The 13,933-nt window shown below is 40.7% G+C and overlaps 1 long non-coding RNA gene across 7 annotated transcripts in view; it reads right to left on the bottom strand.

The window, feature by feature from the left end:
* LOC147995542 (uncharacterized) overlaps positions 1-12,521 on the bottom strand; it is a 119,342-nt gene extending 106,821 nt beyond the window's left edge. For 2 of the 7 annotated variants that reach the window (XR_015683630.1, XR_015683628.1), the window contains exon 1: positions 12,327-12,487. This is a non-coding gene — a long non-coding RNA (uncharacterized LOC147995542). Of the gene's footprint in view, positions 1-12,326 lie in introns of all 7 variants that reach the window. The other 5 variants (XR_015683626.1, XR_015683629.1, XR_015683627.1 and 2 more) reach the window with 5 other exon arrangements.
* Positions 12,522-13,933: the final 1,412 nt, after the last annotated feature.

The following is a 13,933-nucleotide window of genomic DNA, read 5'->3' as shown; positions in this document are numbered from 1 at the left end:
TACTTACTTGGTTAAAGTCACACCGAGGTACTTTATATTATTTGGGTCTATTATGAAGGGTGTCGTTTCCCTAATTTCTTTCTCAGCTTGTTTCTCTTTTGTATAGAGGAAGGCAACTGATTTATTTGAGTTAATTTTATACCCAGCCACTTTGCTGAAGTTGTTTATCAGCTTTAGTAGTTCTCTGCTGGAACTTTTGGGATCACTTAAATATACTATCATGTCATCTGCAAATAGTGATATTTTGACCTCTTCTTTTCCGATCTGTATCCCCTTGATCTCCTTTTGTTGTCTGATTGCTCTGGCTAGAACTTCAAGAACTATATTGAATAAGTAGGGAGAGAGTGGGCAGCCTTGTCTAGTCCCTGATTTTAGTGGGATTGCTTCAAGTTTCTCTCCATTTAGTTTAATGTTAGCAACTGGTTTGCTGTATATGGCTTTTACTATGTTTAGGTATGGGCCTTGAATTCCTATTCTTTCCAGGACTTTTATCATGAAGGGGTGTTGAATTTTGTCAAATGCTTTCTCAGCATCTAATGAAATGATCATGTGGTTTTGTTCTTTCAGTTTGTTTATATAATGGATCACGTTGATGGTTTTCCGTATATTAAACCATCCCTGCATGCCTGGGATGAAGCCTACTTGATCATGGTGGATGATTGTTTTGATGTGCTCTTGAATTCGGTTTGCCAGAATTTTATTGAGTATTTTTGCGTCGATATTCATAAGGGAAATTGGTCTGAAGTTCTCTTTCTTTGTTGTGTCTTTGTGTGGTTTAGGTATAAGAGTAATTGTGGCTTCGTAGAAGGAATTCGGTAGTGCTCCATCTGTTTCAATTTTGTGGAATAGTTTGGATAATATTGGTATGAGGTCTTCTATGAAGGTTTGATAGAATTCTGCACTAAACCCGTCTGGACCTGGGCTCTTTTTGGTTGGGAGACCTTTAATGACTGCTTCTATTTCCTTAGGAGTTATGGGGTTGTTTAACTGGTTTATCTGTTCCTGATTTAACTTCGATACCTGGTATCTGTCTAGGAAATTGTCCATTTCCTGAAGATTTTCAAATTTTGTTGAATATAGGTTTTTATAGTAAGATCTGATGATTTTTTGAATTTCCTCTAAATCTGTAGTTATGTCTCCCTTTTCATTTCTGATTTTGTTAATTTGGACGCACTCTCTGTGTCCTCTCGTTAGTCTGGCTAAGGGTTTATCTATCTTGTTGATTTTCTCAAAGAACCAACTTTTGGTTCTGTTGATTCTTTCTATGGTCCTTTTTGTTTCTACTTGGTTGATTTCAGCTCTGAGTTTGATTATTTCCTGCCTTCTACTCCTCCTGGGTGTATTTGCTTCTTTTTGTTCTAGAGTTTTTAGGTGTGCTGTCAAGCTGCTGACATATGCTCTTTCCTGTTTCTTTCTGCAGGCACTCAGCGCTATGAGTTTTCCTCTTAGCACAGCTTTCATTGTGTCCCATAAGTTTGGGTATGTTGTATCTTCATTTTCATTAAATTCTAAAAAGTTTTTAATTTCTTTCTTTATTTCTTCCTTGACCAGGTTATCATTGAGTAGAGCATTGTTCAATTTCCACGTATATGTGGGCATTCTTCCCTTATTGTTATTGAAGACCAGTTTTAGGCCGTGGTGGTCCGATAGCACGCATGGGATTATTTCTATCTTTCTGTACCTGTTGAGGCCCGTTTTTTGACCAATTATATGGTCAATTTTGGAGAAAGTACCATGAGGAGCTGAGAAGAAGGTATATCCTTTTGCTTTAGGATAGAATGTTCTATAAATATCCGTTAAGTCCATTTGGCTCATGACTTCTCTTAGTCTGTCGACATCACTGTTTAATTTCTGTTTGCATGATCTGTCCATTGATGAGAGTGGTGTGTTGAAATCTCCCACTATTATTGTGTGAGATGCAATGTGTGTTTTGAGCTTTAGTAAGGTTTCTTTTACGTATGTAGGTGCCCTTGTATTTGGGGCATAGATATTTAGGATTGAGAGTTCATCTTGGTGGATTTTTCCTTTGATGAATATGAAGTGTCCTTCCTTATCTTTTTTGATGACTTTTAGTTGGAAATTGATTTTATTTGATATTAGAATGGCTACTCCAGCTTGCTTCTTCTGACCATTTGCTTGGAAAGTTGTTTTCCAGCCTTTCACTCTGAGGTAGTGTCTGTCTTTGTCTCTGAGGTGTGTTTCCTGTAGGCAGCAGAATGCAGGGTCCTCGTTGCGTATCCAGTTTGTTAATCTATGTCTTTTTATTGGGGAGTTGAGGCCATTGATATTGAGAGATATTAAGGAATAGTGATTATTGCTTCCCTTTATATTCATATTTGGATGTGAGGTTATGTTTGTGTGCTTTCATTCTCTTTGTTTTGTTGCCAAGACGATTAGTTTCTTGCTTCTTCTAGGGTATAGCTTGCCTCCTTATGTTGGGCTTTACCATTTATTATCCTTTGTAGTGCTGGATTTGTAGAAAGATATTGTGTAAATTTGGTTTTGTCATGGAATACCTTGGTTTCTCCATCAATGTTAATTGAGAGTTTTGCTGGATACAGTGACCTGGGCTGGCATTTGTGTTCTCTTAGGCTCTGTATGACATCAGTCCAGGATCTTCTGGCCTTCATAGTTTCTGGCGAGAAGTCTGGTGTGATTCTGATAGGTCTCCCTTTATATGTTACTTGACCTTTTTCCCTTACTGCTTTTAATATTCTTTCTTTATTTTGTGCGTTTGGTGTTTTGACAATTATGTGACGGGAGGTGTTTCTTTTCTGGTCCAATCTATTTGGAGTTCTGTAGGCTTCTTGTATGTCTATGGGTATCTCTTTTTTTAGGTTAGGGAAGTTTTCTTCTATGATTTTGTTGAAGATATTTACTGGTCTTTGAGCTGGGAGTCTTCACTCTCTTCTATACCTATTATCCTTAGGTTTGATCTTCTCATTGAGTCCTGGATTTCCTGTATGTTTTGGACCAGTAGCTTTTTCCGCTTTACATTATCTTTGACAGTTGAGTCAATGATTTCTATGGAATCTTCTGCTCCTGAGATTCTCTCTTCCATCTCTTGTATTCTGTTGGTGAATCTTGTATCTACAGCTCCTTGTCTCTTCTTTTGGTTTTCTATATCCAGGGTTGTTTCCATGTGTTCTTTCTTGATTGCTTCTATTTCCATTTTTAATTCCTTCAACTGTTTGATTGTGTTTTCCTGGAATTCTTTCAGGGATTTTTGTGTCTCCTCTCTATGGGCTTCTACTTGTTTATTTATGTTTTCCTGGAATTCTTTCAGGGATTTTTGCGATTCTTTCGGGCATTTTTGCGATTCCTCTCTGTAGGCTTCTACTTGTTCTCTAAGGGAGTTCTTCATGTCTTTCTTGAAGTCCTCCAGCATCATGATCAAATATGATTTTGAAAATAGATCTTGCTTTTCTGGTGTGTTTGGATATTCCATGTTTGTTTTGATGGGAGAATTGGGCTCCGATGGTGCCATGTAGTCTTGGTTTCTGTTGCTTGGGTTCCTGCGCTTGCCTCTCGCCATCAGATTATCTCTAGTGTTACTTTGTTCTGCTATTTCTGACAGTGGCTAGACTGTCCTATAAGCCTGTGTGTCAGGAGTGCTGTAGACCTGTTTTCCTCTCTTTCAGTCAGTTATGGGGACACAGTGTTCTGCTTTCGGGTGTGTAGTTTTTCCTCTTTACAGGTCTTCAGCTGTTCCTGTGGGCCTGTGTCTTGAGTTCACCAGGCAGCTTTCTTGCAGCAGAAAATTTGGTCTTACCTGTGGTCCTGAGGCTCAAGTTCGCTCGTGGGGTGCTGCCCACGGGCTCTCTGCAGCGGCAGCAACCAGGAAGACCTGTGCCGCCCCTTCCGGGAGCTTCAGTGCACCAGGGTTCCAGATGGTCTTTGGCTTTTTCCTCTGGCGTCTGAGATGTGTGTGCAGGGAGCAGTCTCTTCTGGTTTCCCAGGCTTGTCTGCCTCTCTGAAGGTTTAGTTAGCTCTCCCTCCCACGGGATTTGGGTGCAGAGAACTGTTTATCCGGTCTGTTTCTTTCAGATTCCGGCGGTGTCTCAGGCAGGGGTCCTGCCGCTCCTGGGCCCTCCCCCACGGGAGCCCAGAGGCCTTATACAGTTTCCTCTTGGGCCAGGGATGTGGGCAGGGGTGAGCAGTGTTGGTGGTCTCTTCCGCTCTGCAGCCTCAGGAGTGCCCACCTGACCAGGCGGTTGGGTCTCTCTCTCACCGGGTCTGGGAGCAGAGAGCTGCCTCGGGCCGGGATCGACACTTTCTTTTTTCCACCGTATATTTTTGGCTTCTTTGTCAAAGATCAAATATGTGTGTGTGTGTGTGTGTGTGTGTGTGTGTGTGTGTGTGTGTGTGTGTGTTTATTTCTGGGTCTTAAATTCTATTCTACTGATCAACCTATCTGTCTCTGTACCAATACCATGCAGTTTTTATCACTATTGCTCTGTAGTATAGCTTGAAGTCAGGAATGGTGATTCCCCTAGCTGTTCTTTTATTGTTTTTTTCTTAGTGTTTGTTTGTTTGTTTGTTTTTTTGTTTGTTTGGTTTTTGGTTTTTTTTTGTTTTGTTTTGTTTTGTTTTGTTTTTTTTTTTTTTTTTTTTGAGCTGGGGACCAAACCCAGGGCCTTGCGCTTGCTAGGCAAGCACTCTACCTCTGAGCTAAATCTCCAACCCCTGTTCTTTTATTGTTAAGAATTGTTTTTGCTATTCTGGTTTTTTGGCCTTTCCAGATGAATTTGAGAATTGTTCTTTCCATGTCTTTAAAGAATTGTGTTGGGTTTTTGGTGGGGATTGCATTGGTATGATGGCCATTTTTACTATGTGAATTCTCCCAGTCCATGAGCGTGGGAGACCTCTCCATTTTCTGAGATCTTTAATTTCTTTCTTGAGAACCTTGAAGTTCTTACCACACCGATCTTTCACTTGTTTGGTTAGTTACCCAAAGATTTTTTATATTATTTGTAATAGCCAGAAGCTGGAAACAACCTAGATCTTCCACGACAGAAGAATGGATACAGAAAATGTGGTTCGTGTACATAAGGGAATACTACTCAGCTATTAAGAATGAGGACATCCTGAGTTTTGCAGGCAAATGAATGAAACTATAAAATAGCATCCTGAGTGAGGTAACTGACTCAAAAGGACATGCAAGGTATGCACTCACTAATAGGTTGGTATTAACAACAAAAAAAGTATAGAATACCCAAAGTACAGTCTACAGAACTCACAAATGTCAACAAGCTGAAGGGCCCAAATGAGGATGCCTCAGTCCTTCTTGGGAGGGAGAAGAAATCACCTACAAAGGGGGAAGGAAGGAGGGACAGGGGTGGGGGAGAGGAGAATATGATCTGGTATTGGATGGGGGAAAAAAACTGAAGCCCTGAGGGCCAGCAGAAAGAATGGAAACAGGAGACCTCTGGAGGAAGGAGGTTGGGAGGATCCTCTAGAATGTACCAGAGACCTGGGAAGTAAGAGACTCTCAGGACTCAAAGAGTCCTGAGATGAAACTTAGATGAAATTCCCTATAGTGGGGAGAGGGAACTTGTTGAGCCCACTTCCAGCAGAAAGACAGGGCATCAAGTGAGAGATGGGGTTGCTGTCCCACAGTCAAAACTCTGACCCATAATTCATCATGTCTGAAAGAAACGCAGGGATGGAACTGGAGAAGAGCCTGAGGAAAAGAAGGTCCAGTGACAGGCCCAAAGTGGGATCCAGCTCCAGGGGAGGCCCCATGACCTGACATCATTGTTAAATCTATGGGGCACTCACAAAAAGGGACCTATCATATCTGCCCTCCAAAAGACCCAACAAGCAGCTGAAAAAGTCAGATGCAGATATGTGCACCCAACCAATGGACAGAAGCTGCTGAGCCCTGTGGTTGAATTAGGGAAAAGCTGGAGGAAGCTGAGGAGGAGGACAAACCTGTAGGAGGACCAGCAGTCTCAATTAACCTGGACCCCTGGGGTCTCTCAGACACTGGGTCACCAACCAGGCAGCATACACCAGCTGAGATGAGGTCCCCAACACATATACAGCAGAGGACTCCCAGGTCTGGGTTCAGTCAGAGAAGATTCACCTAACCCTCAAGAGACTGGAGGCCCCAGAAAGTTTAGAGGTTTGGTGGGGTGGGGGTGAGGACATCCTCGTGGAGACGAGGGGGGGTGGCTGTATGGGATTTGGAACAGTCAGAGGGTGAACTGGGAGGAAAATAAAATCTGAAGTGTAAAAATAAATAAAAAAATTAAAAGAAAATGTAAAAACAAAAAGAAAAGAAACAGTCTGGATTGTTGTTTAAATCTATAAATCAAAACTGAAGCACTTGATGACCAGTTACGGAAAGCAGTATGTATGCAAATCATTTAGGATCTTTTTTAATATTTATTCCTAGCTCTGAGCACATTGTTACTGATTCCAACTTACAAACACTGTCTTTATTCCATGTTTATAAAAATCCCATTCAAAAGGGATTTTTTCAGGGATGTCACCCTGAAAAGATGTGCTTTCTGAAGCTGTAGTGCATGCTGACCTATCTGACATTAAACTGGCAGCATGGTGCATGCCATGTGTCATCAACTGAGCACAGCATACAAACTGCCACAGAAGGGAGGATGGAAACCCTTCATTTGAACAGGTGCTTATGAGACATACATCAGCATATCCGAAGTTAAGCACACTAGAGCTCAAAAATACATTTTTGCCTTTAAGCTCAAGATAAAGCATTTCAAGTGGCTGAGTTAATTCTCTATTTCAAATAATTTTCTCTGTCTGTTGTTTGCCTTTGTAAGACTATAGCCAAGTGACCTTCTAAACATTACAGAATCGCTTCAGGTCTTTGTGTTTATTCTACCAAATAACACTTTACTAGAAAGATTCTGTGTCCCTTCCCTTCCTCAGATTGTGCTCTCTGCCCTCAGCTCTTCACCAAATGCTTGCACAAGTGTGGTTAGTGGTGGCTTTCTCCTCTTCCAGCCTCCAACCATGCTGCTTTCCCAGAAGTCTCTCTGAAAGCCTACCATGAAATCCCCCACATTTCCTATGACTTAAGTTTGTTCAACATTTGGCACTGCCTAGGGGTGTATTTTTTTCCAGTAGTCTCCCCTGTGCTTGATCCTTCCTCCCTTCCTTCCTCCCTCCCTCCCTCCCTTCCTTCCTTCCTTCCTTCCTTCCTTCCTTCCTTCCCTCATTCCTTCTTTTGGAATAGGATAGAAATCCTGATAGGATGGATACTCTCCCCTCCTGTTTGCTGACTGTATATTCTGGTGCAATTGTGAATTTGCATGTTTCTATTTTCTCGTAGAACTATGTATCTAGTTCTTTCTCAAACCTCTTCCTGGATAAAGCCTGTGGTTTTAGCTCCCAAACTAAATTTCATATAAATTAGTATTTATATGAAATAAAGACACCTCCATTTATTGGCTAGTTTCTTTTGAACCTGCATAGCTAGGGGTCATCTCTCGTGCTAAGAAGGTATATTTGTTCAACAATAAACAGATACATTGGCAGAAAATTAGCCTTCCAAATAAAGTCATGAGATGATGATCGTTCCATTTTGTAGCAAGTTTATTTGAGAGGCACTTTTCACAGAAATGTACATCAACTTGTGGTTGTCAGCCATAGGCCAGTGAAGAAAAGTTGGGGGAAATAACATTTGAGAGTGGGATCTCACCAAGTACAAACTTGTTTGGTCTGAAGCCAGGAACTCAACATTCATCCCATGCTAACTTCCTGTGCAGCTTAAAGTAAATTAAAATAAAATGTGTGACCAAAATCACAGAGCTCGCCTCATGCCTAATGTTTATGACACTTCGCTGTTGCAGAGGAAATCAACTTAAAGTGCCGGCCCTTGAGGTGTAGACTTCCTGGGCAAGATCCAAGTTTTAACTACACTTAGGTTCATTTTAGTGGCGGGGGAAACAAGAGGGGTTAGAAATGCTTTGTCCATGTAAATGCTGTCCATGTAAATGTGCTTCTCTCAGAGCACCAAAACTAGTCGCTCATTACGCTCTTAACCTAGACCATCTTATAACCAATAAAGCTTGTATACTTTATAGCCATGTACTATAGAATCCTTAAGCCTAGCCTTCACAGAGTAACAGACTTTAAAAGATTATAGGAATACTTCCTTTGCCTTCTCTACACTAAATGTAAACACGCATAGCTGTTGTGATCTGAAATTGTATGTAAACCTCCCCTTTTAAGTTTCTATTCAGGTGCCTCATGCTCGCACAAAGTGAAGAAGAGGGCAGTTTGAGCGTACATGGAGATAGAAAAGAAAAGGCTGAGCAGATTGGAATTAAGTGGGGACAGAGAAACGGAATGTGTTTTCAAACTTCTCAGTCCTGTTAGATGTTGAATATATAGGTCAGACCATAAAACAGCGAAAGGTTTCCTAAACATAGAAGCCTTTAAGCTATACACTATTCGATGTTTAGTTTGAAAAGATTTCCACACTCAAATGTAAAGAACGTTTCCAGTAACAGGCATGCTTTTCTTAATCTTTGCATTCGGTGATGCTTTTCATAACTAAAAGTCCTTAGTGGGCACTTCCAGTGAGACTGCCCTCACTACCCTCCTGTTACACGTCTCTTGGCCCCTTCTTCTATTTATCAAATAGCAGATATCATCAGTACACATGCAGGATTTAAAGAGAAAGCCGTTCTCTCCAGTATTTGATAGTCTTACTTGAAAGGAACCCACATGTGTGGTGTTTTATCATGTGCATAGAATAAGATAAACATCAAGAGGGTACCCGCAAGTGCAAGACTGGTAGGTTGACGGCTATAAAATATCTATAACCAGCTGTCGTTCTTCCATAAACATCCTAGCGCATGGTCAGAAACTCTTAACACAGGACAAGGAAGGGCCTGCTACAGTCTTCATTTAAATAACTGAATGATTCTCTAGCTGTGACCCGAGGAGCACACAATGAAAGGACATTGTTGGTGATCACTAGATTTCCTAACACTATTTTTCTCTACTAATATGACTGAAGTACTAATAAGATTGAAGATGACTGGCATTTAACGTTTGAAGATATTGTAAAAGAGTAAACATATTAGATTTTGCTATTAAGCAAAACATTAGGGTACCAGGACAAGACCCTAGACTCTAAAAAAATTTTTTAACTAATTTACTTTAAAAAAAGTCTCTTCAAGAGTTACAGAGTTGAGGAATAATATCTATACTGACTTTTTCAGAGCACAGTCAAATTATAATCACAAATTCATAATGAAAGCACATTTCACTTCTGCTTAACAGGCACAAACTTTCCCCTCCAGTTTTAATAGTGTAGGTTTTCAGCATGCTGACACAATTCCAGAGCTCTCATTTTGAAACATTACTGCCAACACACACATACGAATAGGCATTGGACTTAAAGAGAAGTTCCAGCCAGGTAAAGAGCCACCATGTCCTGATGTTGCCTGATCCCTTTAATTCTAATGAAAGCAAATCAAAGGAGAATGAAAAGGGGGATTTCTCTGTTCGCACTTCTTGAGCTACCCCAACTCACACAATCAAAAGACTTCTCCCCTAAACAATTGACTGTCAAAGCCCAGCACTTATGAAGGAACAGAATTACAAACCACCAGAATTTTTGGTGCCGCTTAAAAATTAGCACATATGCATGTTAGAAACACAAAATTCTTTTGCTGCTGTAATTTGTAACTCCCTTCCCACATTTCTATGGTGCACATTATGTATCTTTTTGAGAAAATGATAAAAATTTGTATTTATAATTATTTTGATGTGGAAAATCATTCAACACCCCCCACCCCAGCCAGCCCAAATGTCAGAAAATGAAATCTGGAATTATTTTTTTTAAATCCCATGGCTCAAATACCCTTTTTCTCTTCTAGACAAAAAATAATGTTAAACTAATTTCATAATGCCTTGAGTTGATCGGGACATGAGCAGCTCTGGTTCAATGGTCTTCATAAGTTATAGTATTGAAATTTGTCAGTTAAAATAGTAGTAAGCTAGAAATACTATAATATCTGCATTATAGCATAACTACTGAATCTTCCCAAATCAAAAATCATTCTGAATGCTCTTTCAGGAAACTTAAAGGTAGAAGTTACTTTCTAAATTATTCTATTTAAAGTGTAGATGTCTGCCCAAAATAATAGTCATCATCATCACCACCACCAATCATCATCCAATGTCAAGAAACTAAAGTTGGAACAAAATATAACCAAGACTAATGAATATAAAAAAAAAATCAAGTAATCAAGAGCTGTGATAAAAGGGGCAGGTTTTTTTTTAACATGAAATAAGTATTTTCTGCCTATAAATTGTATTATTTTGCCTCTTTCTTCTCACAAGCCTTAGACAGTGCCACTTCACTTTCTGAAGTTTGTGGAGCACAATACTGTTATAGTCTACCTGAGCTAAGGGCAAAATGGAGGGCTCCCTCTTCCCAGAGGGGCTTCCTCTTCTCCACCTGATCTGGAGAACCCAACCACCATGTCCTCTACCTGAGGGATGTCACAGACTTCTTGACCAAATTACAGGTCTAACTTCCTCTCTCCAGATAGGAGCCTGCTCAGCCAGCACCTAGGAGTCTGGAACACCTCTCCATGCAAACAAGGTATTCCCGGGAACATTAAGCCACAGCCAATGAAACTTTACCCTAACAATGGGAAAGGTCCCATTCTCCAAGGTTCTTATATAGCCCTCGATTTGCCTCATAAAAAGTGTATGTGCACGAGCTGTTTCACTGAATATCATCTGTAAGAGTTGTAACACCAAAATCCTCAGAGCAGGATTTCTCCCTCCAGCACTCGCAGCGAAACCTGGATCCTGCAGACCCCACCCGTTCTGGGCTTGGGATCATCCTGTGTCTCATCAGCTTGGACACGCTGAGAGAGGAAGAGGAATTCAGGACCACAGGAAGGAGGCAAAAGAGGAAAACTGGGAAGTGCATAGAAAAAGGTACTGACAGCCCAACAATCAACTCAAGAGGCAAAGTTGAAAGAATAATAAGCATAAATGCCTATTCAAGTCTAGGTGGTCTCTCACAAATGGAAAAAGAGAGAGATAGAAAAAAAACATAAAAACTAACTTCTGCCATTCGTGTGTGTGTGTGTGTGTGTGTGTGTGTGTAACTTTAATATGAAACACTCTGAAAATAACCATGCCTTGTGTCAAAAATACCCTCTAAATGCAACTCACAGACCTCATCAGAGATGTTTCTATGGGTAGTGGATAATGATTAAATCAGAAATTAACAACTGGTCAATGAGCCAAGAACAAGTGTGTGTGGATCTTGTCCACAAATGGAACAACTACATCACACGTCTTCCATTTAAGTCTCAGGAACAACTGCAGAAGAGAGGGCAGAAATATTCTAAGAGTGAGAGGTTAGGAAGGACCAGACCAAATCAGTCAACCTTCCAGCCAGAGATGGCTTCATGAGCTGCCCCTGTAATTGAGTTGCAATGACAATTAATGGCTTCTGGGGGAGGGAGAGCCAGTTTTCTTTAAGGGTGTGGCCCCGGGTTAGTTGACCACACTCTAGTTGACAGGCCCACACCCATGAGTACATGGGCAGCACACACTGGACTGGGTGGGCTTTAAAAAACAAACAACGACAAAAATCCGGAAGTGGTGGAGAGTCGTAGAGTGGGATTAAGAACATTTGGTGGGAAGAATCAGGTGTGAATATGACCAAAGTGATCGTATTGTGAAATTCTCAAATCATAGTAAAATATTATATTACAAATAGAAAAATAGAGATGTCCATGGTATTTGATAAAATATTTAAGTCTTAAAAAAAATATTTAAGTCTTGACTCTGTGTGTGTGCGCGTGTGCGTGTGCATGTATATGTGCGTGTGATATGTGTGTGTGTGAGAGTGTGTGTGCGCGCGTGCACGTATGCGCGTGTGCGTGTGCCTGTGAGGGTGTGGGTGCGGGTGCAGGTGCCGGTGTGGGTGCTTGTGTGTTGTAGAGGGATATAAAAAAGCCAGTTATTCCTTTGAATTTCTGCATCTCAGGGTTAAAAGATGCGTTTTTAAAGTGAGACAGTAAGAAGATGGGGGTGAGAGTGAAAAATCAAAGCGGTGGTGCTCTTTAGCCATCATTAGGATTTTACAATTCTGACATCCCTCATCCCTCCAGTCTAGACAACAGAGACCGCTTCTATGTCCCACAGGACACTTGGGAACCCTAAGAGCTGTCTCATGACTCTGGCATCCTAAGTGATGCCACAAGCCAGGCCTGCATGTCCCTCGGGCAGCGTGCTTCTACCCTGCACCAAAGCTTTCACCAGATTCCACTTGAAGATACCTTCCGCGTCTTTTCTTTTTCACTTACCTTGCGAGGTCTCATCCCCTAGACACTGGCAGTGGCTTTGGGTGTTGGTTGAAGAGAGAGCAGCAGTTAGGAAGGTGGTTTCCTGTAAAGCAGGCAATTAAACACAGCTCAGTTCAGGGCGTCTAATACTCAAACCGAGAAGTCAGCAACAGGGCAAGGTCGGGGCTGGTGAACTTTTCCACCGTTTCTATACACGCAGTGGAACATCAGACTGAGTTTCTTTATAGTTACTTTTCAAAAACTATTTATAGCCACCTACTTTCCATAAGTTATCTGGAATCCCTATGTTCACCCCTTCACAACAAAATGGACAATTTAATGAAAGGATGGTTTTAACAAGGAAAGACAACAATTTTGACCTGGAGACTTCAAAAATATCCTGGCCCAGGAAGAGGTGGGGGCATTCTTTGGTTCTTGTGTTTGCTAATTAAATGAAGGAGAAGTGAGGGGTGTTGTTTATCTTATTTAGATAAGAAAAATATGCTGAGCTTAATAAGTTAAAAAGGTCCATTCAATTCCAAAATTCTATGTGCCAATCTCTTTGACAGGATTTGGGGCACTAGGATTTAGGTTTTCAGTCCCTTCTAGAATCACACTGAAAATATAAACAAATGATCTTATGCTTCAGAAACTTGCGTAGTAAGCCTGGCATCTCTGAACACCGGTAAGGGTTCTAATGTGCGGGTTTTGTAAAACTGGAGCCCTAAAGCAAGTGCGTTGCAGGGAATTCATCTGAAACTCAGAAAAGTGTTCCTGCTACTCATTAATAGAGTCCATCTAGTCAGACCACCACCATCTCAGCTTTAAATATTATAAATTTGCACATAAGTTTCCAGAACACAGAGTTTGCAAACGCATTTGAAATAAAACCTGGTTTGCTAGAGATTGATTGCAGCGACTTGACCTAGGAAGATCAATGGTTTTGAATTTGTTTTTACTTGCAGGTACATTTTTCAATCTATCTGTGGTCTTATTTTCATGAACCTCATAAGAAATAAGAGAATTTTAAAACTTCAGTCAGTTTAAAACTTCTCCAGATCTTAGGAAGAAACAAACCGAAACACCACTAAATCTATCTTATAGCCTGGTGCAAATTCCACACCTATACTGGACCCATCTATCTATGTCTTCAAGCATTCCTTGTAGTATTAATTTTAGTTATTTATATTAGTTTTGGAATTGAAGTAAAAACTCCTCAGTTTATCATAAACTAAACTACCTCATCTGGAAAAAGTAATGCAATTTTAAAAAATTTAGTACTTTATCTTAGCTATAACTGAATCTGTTTTCAGACTCTCCTTAGGAAGATGTACATGAATACCTATTCACAACAGACAAGGGGTCCAAGGACAGAGCAAAGGCCAACTAATAAATCAGTACGTTTACTGGACCTGCCGACAGAGGACGTGCCAGTTTACTCACAGGAGCATGGGTAACCCCAAAGCACCCCAACTGTACCAAAACTTCACCTTCTGGCCTGGAAACTGGGCACAAGACTGGAGTGCTCCCTTTGCCTTCTCTTTCCACCCCACCCTCTATAAATGTCGTGCTTGTTTATTTGTTTGTTTATTTGTTTGTTTGTTTTGCCGTATTGCTAACCCACTTAA

This window comes from Rattus norvegicus, chromosome 3, assembly GCF_021556685.1.
Source record: "Rattus norvegicus strain SHRSP/BbbUtx chromosome 3, alternate assembly SHRSP_T2T, whole genome shotgun sequence".
NCBI classification, from domain to species: Eukaryota; Metazoa; Chordata; class Mammalia; order Rodentia; family Muridae; genus Rattus; species Rattus norvegicus.
This window is presented reverse-complemented; position numbering and strand designations above follow the sequence as displayed.